General features: G+C 38.1%; 1 long non-coding RNA gene across 1 annotated transcript; it reads left to right on the top strand.

Moving 5' to 3' along the window:
* Positions 1 to 305: 305 nt before the first annotated feature.
* Positions 306 to 5,688, top strand: LOC130194920 (uncharacterized). The gene is made up of 2 exons (XR_008831992.1): positions 306 to 608; positions 4,085 to 5,688. It is a non-coding gene; the product is annotated as an uncharacterized LOC130194920 (long non-coding RNA).
* The last annotated feature ends 2,209 nt before the right edge of the window (positions 5,689 to 7,897 follow it).

Genomic DNA, 7,897 nt, shown 5'->3' with positions numbered 1-7,897 from the left:
CCCAGAGTTTCTGCCCACACGGGTAATATTTTTGTAAGGCTTGTAGTCTATTTAAACAGCAGTAAAGAAAAGGTTTACTTAATGCCCGCAGGCTGTTAAAGTTGAATTGCAGGTAAAACTTCACTGAGACATCCAGATGAACCTCCAGCCGTGTCTGTGTCTATGCGAGCAGCAGCAGCAGCACATTGTCCCAGGATGTTTTACAGTATATGGGTGCCCCCTAGCGTATGAAGTCTTTGCTTCAAATAAGATTCAATTTAGAGGAGCCATCCGACACGGAAACCGCTTCAGTCTCTTCTCCCGCATCGACCAAACTAACGAGCACCATTTTAAACTGATGACTGTTTGTTTAAATTCTGTTTTACATGATTTGGACGGCAAAGCTTTCAGAGTTGCCAAAGTTGGATTTACCTTTTCCCACTTCAGGCAATCCCAGCGGTGGTATTTCGACCAATTATTTCTTTATTCTAAAACAAATGAGCCGATTATATTTAGTCTGCATGACTATGTTGTCGGTTTTATTTACAGAAGTCGTGAAAATGAAGAGCCTGTAAATAATAACACTGCGAAAGATATTAATTTATCGAGGATCCAGCGCCCTTCAAATGGTAAGTATACATTTTGCACACTTTATTTTGATAAATCGTCAAATTGCAGTGCGTTATTTCGCAGCTCTATATTCAATTATTGTTTAAATAAGCGATCAGGATTATCTCGTGAAATAAAATACATACTGCTGTACTGCTGCCGAGAGCATAGTAGCGTATATTTGGTCTATGCGATGTTTCCATGCGCATTGAGAACGGTCGTTTTCGGTTATTAGCCAAGTGTTAATTTCTAAGAGGATCACCATAAATCGAACTACTTAGCAAATGTTCATTAATTATGTTATTTGATAGTGACAGAGATGCAGGAGGTTGTATTCATATAGTAACAGACCTGTAATGCATACGTTCTTAGTCCGTATAGCGGGATGCATCTTCTCTCTCTCTCTTTCAGAATATATTTCGTCTTCTCTTTTTCGACACGGTGCTGAGAATGAAATTGGCAACGCTTCCTCTCCAACAGACGGGATCAAACGCAAAAAAACACGCTGTTTATTGGAAAATGTGGCAAATGTCTGATCGTGCCAAAACTTTGGATGGCCGGAACAAACAACTGATTCACGTCATGTGTTGTTGAGCGAGGAATTGAGAATACAAGTTGAGGGGTCTTCCGAGCAGAAGACCACTGGACGTCTCTGGAAATGAGACGTAGGTTTTACAGCGAAGCAGCGATCTGGTGCGCCTTTTTCTCTCCTACAGTGATATGGCCAAAACGCGCGTGTATACGCCGCTGCTTTGTGTGGGCTTTGAGGACAGAGGGAGGGGGTGCAGTCAGAACAGACACCTGTCTTTAAGTGTGGCGAGCAGGCATTGTGAGATTCTGCATATTACTAATTATATTGCAGATTGGAAGTGAAGATGCAGTAAGACCTGTGATTAGAGCTGTAATTAAAAACTGGCCACATTTTAATTTATAGTAAACAAATAATAATCATGTACTTAAATACAGCATAAACAGCAGTGACTATTGTGATATTATTATTATCATCCTTATTATTACAATTAATTGGCTTTGATTAATATCAATAATTATAATACAATATCACTATATATCCTACTAAATGAAGATACAAGCGACTAAATAAACAATAATATGTGTTTTTTTGCAGCTACATCAAAACAATAATACATTATGTAGATAATAAGAAATCATTTTTAATGAAATGATAATTTCCTCAATTAACACAATTTATTTGCTAAACAACCTCCAAAAGTCTTGTGCTGCAGTTTTTATTTCCCGGTTTTAAATGTTTCCTCTGTGTGATTAGTAGTTGTTCTCCCTTCAAGCAATATATGCTCAGCAAGCCTGCACGAGCACAACAATAGCGCTGCACAACGGGACCAGTATCGATTAAGACGAGACAGAGGATGTCGCCTGCACTAAATATTTACTGATCACACACACAAATAGCTGGATCTTTAACGATTTCCCATGCTCCGGCTGGGAGAAAGGACTAAATCACTTTATTATTGTTAGTAAAACAAAGCACACGCTCCGGAACACAGGAGTGGAGATGTGCTGATTGGGATAAGTGCAGTTAAATTAATCGATAGTGAGTAGATAATAGTTGAGATTTACGGGCGTGCAAAGAAAATGCTTTCACTCATGTATCAAGTTAAAACTGACACGTGCAGTGCCGTTGGTAATTCTTCTTATACGCCAACGCGCGCGCACTGGTCAACACAGGGGGAAGTCAACAGATTGTTTCGGCGTGAATGGCTAAAACGATCTGGCGTATTAATCCAAACATAAAAAAACATCCTGATAGAGGATACAAAAATATAAGAGGGTAAAAAAGATGATTGTTCGCGGTAAGAAACCATTTTCACACCTGTGTAAAAAGTCACAATCTTAAAAGTAATTTAATCTCCTCTGCCTTCACCACGTTGTTCATGCAGATAGGGGGATTCTGACCCGGAGGTCTTCAAAGTTCCCGGCCTTATTAACCCCTCCAGCCCCGCGCAGTAGCACACGTTAACCAGGCTAATCAATTTCAAGAGTCTGATTGAATTAGATGACTGTGGAATAAGCAGAGAAACTACATTCTCCCACATAAAAAAAAACATGAAGAGAAATGTTTTGGATGATTGCCTCAATTAACAAACATATATATATATATATATATATATATATATATATATATATATATACATACACACACATATACATACATATATATGGAAATATAAATAAAATGAATACCAGATTAAGAAAAGTTGTTTCCACAGTACAATTAAACAGCACTTTCACTATTCTAAACTTTCTTTAACAGCCACATATTGTTTTTTCTGCTTGATATAGATCACTTGATTGATGGTGGTTGCGCTCCATGTGTCATAGTTTTATCTGCTGCATTGCATAATATCAATCAGTACCTATAGGCTTCATCCCTCCTCTCTTTAGCAGCATTTCATTGTGCTGTTGCTTAGAGGCAAAGATGAAAACAACTAGTCAAATTAGTCAAATGTGTGCTATACATTTGGCTTCATTTAGGTCAACATATTTGCAGACACAATTACAGTTTCAAAAAGTTACTGTTGACTCATAGCAAGGGTAATATAGTGGGTAATATAGTAACACTAGAGTTAAGTAACATAATCTGAATCTTCCCATATATATCAGGATATTCTAACATTGAAATTGTTATGCAACTATTTCATTTGTGATATTTAGAGGCTGTTTTCTTTGACATACAAGTTTCATGCTGCTTTTCTCCTAACGCACATGGTGTCTTTTGATTTTAATTTCTTTCTTCGTGTTTGAAACCTTGACTCATAAGCATGGCTTGAACAGACTTCTCTGTTTGGTATCTTACTAGTATGTAATTACAGTAAATTGCATCCCATTATCACAATTAAAACCCTCTTTTGGTAAATATAGTGTGTGTGCATGTATATGATTTGATTGTATGCATGCATATGTAAACTATACAGAGGCACATACTGTATACAGTAAGAGAAAAAAGGTGTGTAACATTCACCCTTTAATGCTTCCGTGTTAGCGGACATACGTGTCTTAGATGAGACAAAAATAGTTCATTCAGTGGCGTAGATCACTTTCACTCCGTCTGTGTGCCCCAGGGGCCGCTATCTAGAAAGGCAATAGATCCCAGATAGCTCAGTGTTCAATTTGCCAATGATAGATTATAGTGCCAATTTAAACAGATAGGGATCAATTTGTCTCAATGATCACTCTTTAGGCTGACTGCCAGCATGCTCTTAATGTATTTGTAAATGCTGGTTGTTTGAATCGCGGCTGTTAAAGTGATCAAAACTGTAGAACGGAGAGATGATATGAGGAATGATAAATGATGTGTTGTTTCGGCTGCTGAAGACTGCATTGATGGAGCACACGTGATGATTACTTGAGGCAGCAGCATTGCAGCACCAATGACCAGAAGGTCAATGGTTTAACTCCAAGGACTCGCTGGGAAAGTCTGGGTGGGGGAATTGTGTGATAAGTGCTCTCTAACCCTCAGGAACTACTGCTGAAGTACCCTTCGGCAAAGCAGCTTAAGCCCCATCTGTCCCGGTGGAGCTGCACAGCGATCGGCAGTACAAGACCGCCGTTGTACCGGGCACTTGTGAGATGTGTCTCTTCGAGAGTCACTACCCTCCCTTTTCTTCTTAAAAGAGGGAGAGTGGGCAGTCCACTTGCCTCACACTCTTTTTTTGTTGTGTGTACTTTAGACAGTAAAAAAGTTTTCGAGAAGACAAGAAAGAAAGAGAGAGAGAGAGAGAGCGAGAGAGCTGTGGCAGCATTCAGTCCTGAGCCAGACAGGGTTCACATGTGGCCCCAAAGGCAGCAGACGGTGTATTGAATTACTGTAACTCAAGGTGTAATGTGGTAGCTGTGTGGGATATGTAAGAATTACACAAACGGAAGCGGAGGCGTCTTACTTCAGCTTCAGCGTTCTACTGCAGCCATAAAATGTTGAATTGTATGGTTTATTTTCTTACATTTCAGCTGTAACAATTCATCGATGAAATAGCAGCCACTCTTTCTCCAGTGATGATTAATGTAATTATCATTAGTTTGACCAATTACATTAAACTGCCATTTCAAAATATAAAATTAAGAGAAAGACAGATGAATGCATGTTGTGTAAACTAAAAAACATATTATCTGCGAATTGCAATTTTCAATGTGACACCTGCTATATCTATGACTAATAACGTTTTAAGACTATATAAACTGTGTTTTAACTGATTTTCTTTATGCGGTCAAATATTGTTGAGCATTTACATTTCAAGAATTATTTTTTCTTGTTTTTTGCATAGTTTACTGTAAATGTGTCGATAAGGATTGTTTTCTTCCACTGTAACTATTGTTTCAACCGTATGAGAGACATAAAGAGTACAGTACTCATGTTCCCTGAAATTACCACAGTAACATAATATAACAGCCATTTCTCCCACTTCCATATCCTAAAGACTGCAGGCTGAGAAACTGATCAAGCAGAAAGGTTTAACATAAGAATGCATTTATCCGTGAAAATGTTGCAGATGAACAAAACCATCAGTGTGTGAATATTGATATATATTTTAACTACATCTCTACTTCCACAGGAAACAGTTCAACATCGGTGAATGGAACATTCACATTGTATAATAGAAAATATTGCCAGTTTTAAATCGCACAAATTCATATGTAATCTATGGTTGTTGTGAATTGATTAGGGAATACAATGTGAATGGGATTTGGTCAGACTGAATAAAAAAAAGAGAAGACATGATGGTGCGAAGATGACCTCAAAGAGAAAACCCATCAAAAAGAAATCGTGAATCACTTATTCACAGGATCCTGGTTACTCTCTCGTCACATGAGGACACACACACGAGCTGCTCCTCGAGCTCACACGAGTCAACACTCCCAGGATGATGTCATCAGAGTCAAATCTTAGAATTGCTCCACTGGCAATGCATTGAGAGAGGATTGGTGATAGTGCCCAATGGTTAGAGAGAGACAAGACTCTCAAATACACTCGCAGCACTAAACAGTATTTGTTTGTAATGTTCCAGTTCTTGAGTCCTGCTAATTGACTACCGTGGTCAGTAAGGTATAAACGTATACAAAACTTTCCGCCTGCTTGTGTGTCATATTTTACTATCGTATTTATTTTCAAAGGACATTACTTATCTCATAAGTGTACCAACACCTTTCTAACAGTTCTTATATCATATTACCAAACTTCATAAACACTACAGTCAATTTATATTTATTCAGTTTCTAAAATGCATTTTACAGAGAGACAATAACAGGTTTTTATTCTTTCACCAAATATGTAATTTTTTAAAAATGAGGTTGCAGGCCAGTCTACAACAGTGCATGGTGATATACCATTACAGAGGTCAACAGAGAGCACGTAAGGAATAATACTTATCGTCTGTGCAGGAGATTGTTTACAGATTAATGAGTATTTTCTGCATGTGAAATATCAAAATGAATTGCTGCACCACTATAATGTGAAGCTGACTTGAAAGTAAATATCCACAAAAGTGTTCTTCACAAAGTTGTGACTAATTAATTATCTCTCAAGCTGCTCTACACAACATAACAACCGTGTTTCCATCAAAGATGGACCCATGTTAGATGTAAACATTTTAAAAGGTGTAACAATCTCTCCTTTCTGGCCTGCCTTACAATAAAATAAACCACCTGACTATGTGCGCCACCACCTCCCTCTGTCACATAAGAAATTGGGTGAGAGCTATTATTTAACAGTAAAAACATGCGTATGAGACTGGATAATTATATATAATTTTAAACATCACGTTTTTACAAGTTATGCTCTCAATCACCTGATTTTGGAAGTTATCAGTTTTTACATGGCTCATATTTTAATGATTTATTGCTGTTGCTACTACTCATACAACACACTTTACACATTGCATTATGACCTTGCACAATGACCTATAAATATATATGAACAGAGTCCATTGTTCAACAGGTTCTGCACACATTTAAAACAAAGAAGAAGTGTTATAAGGGTGTATCAATGTGAACCCATAGACCATACTGAATCAACTCTACTGAGTCATATTCAAAGAAATACATCTGGTTGTGGATAAACCGACAGGCGAAACCGAGCTGTACAGCAATGGTGGCTGTGGAGCGCCCTCCGTACAGCAACAGCATCTGGCAAGGAGAAACTTGAAGGCATTAAAGCAAACAAAGAACAAAAATGAATTTATTAGCTGAATGTAAATCCAAGAAACAAGTTTACTGGATGATCACCACTGTCTTTGTACTAAAACACAAATGTTAGAAACTGGTGTCATTTCCTTGACAACAGCTGGCACAGGACTATGTGCCCTTTGGCAAAAATGGTCAAAAGAGGGAGGCCACACATGTCTTGTGTTGTCTGAAGTTGAAAAGCCTCATCTGGCTTGCAAATGAAAGCTATCAGAAGGAAAAAATAACAACATAAACCTTCAGTCAGTGCCCATAAATAATTATCTTTGCTAAAGAAAGGCTTGGGGCCACGGTGCACTGGTACTGATGTGGTATACAAATGCAATCCACATTTCAGTCATCTCATCGCTTTGAAACTCCTTTCTAATTCGTACAACTCGTCTAATCTGAAAGTACTTTCTTGTGTTTTAACAAGGGATTTTTTTGATACCAAAAGGTGCAATATACAGAATTGAGAGCATATCTGTTGCCCCTCCCAAGCTCTCAACATGAAACTGGCTCCTAGCTAACGATGCTAACATTGGTACAAGTGCCCAGGGAACTAGCAGGTCTCCTGTTACCGCGACATGACAACTGCCATCCCAGCAACGAGTGCAGAGCGGCAACCGGGAGCTAGCCAGTGGGGCATGCTCACATGCACAAACTTGTACTCAATGTCAACAGACAATGGAGAAGCGAAGGAGAGTGACTTCAGACTCTGCTCAGGTAGATGTAATTCCCCCATAGCAGCTATAGTTAGTTTTAGCAAATGTTTGCTGCCATATTAATGCTCTGAATCCTGTATTTTGCATCTTTAAGGAAGTACAGGCCATCTAGTGTATTTAGTGTAATTTGGTGATAGTTGGGTTGATACTGTGAGTTAGGGCATTGCGTTGCACTGTTTAACACAATATGACTGTCTGTCATTGGAAAACATGGTAAGCATATTAAATCTGTTCTTTTAAGTTTGATGTTAACATTTTAAACTTGCATGTAATATCCAACAAAAACTCATCAATTAATTAACATATTCATCTTAAAGTATTGACCATGTAAACACAATGTACATGTGTGATTGTTGCTTGTTTGTATTCACTTACAAAACATATGAACCCCG

This window comes from Pseudoliparis swirei, chromosome 6 (genome assembly GCF_029220125.1).
Source record: "Pseudoliparis swirei isolate HS2019 ecotype Mariana Trench chromosome 6, NWPU_hadal_v1, whole genome shotgun sequence".
NCBI lineage: Eukaryota > Metazoa > Chordata > Actinopteri > Perciformes > Liparidae > Pseudoliparis > Pseudoliparis swirei.
Note: the sequence above shows the minus strand (reverse complement) of the source record. Positions and strands in the feature narration are given on the sequence as shown.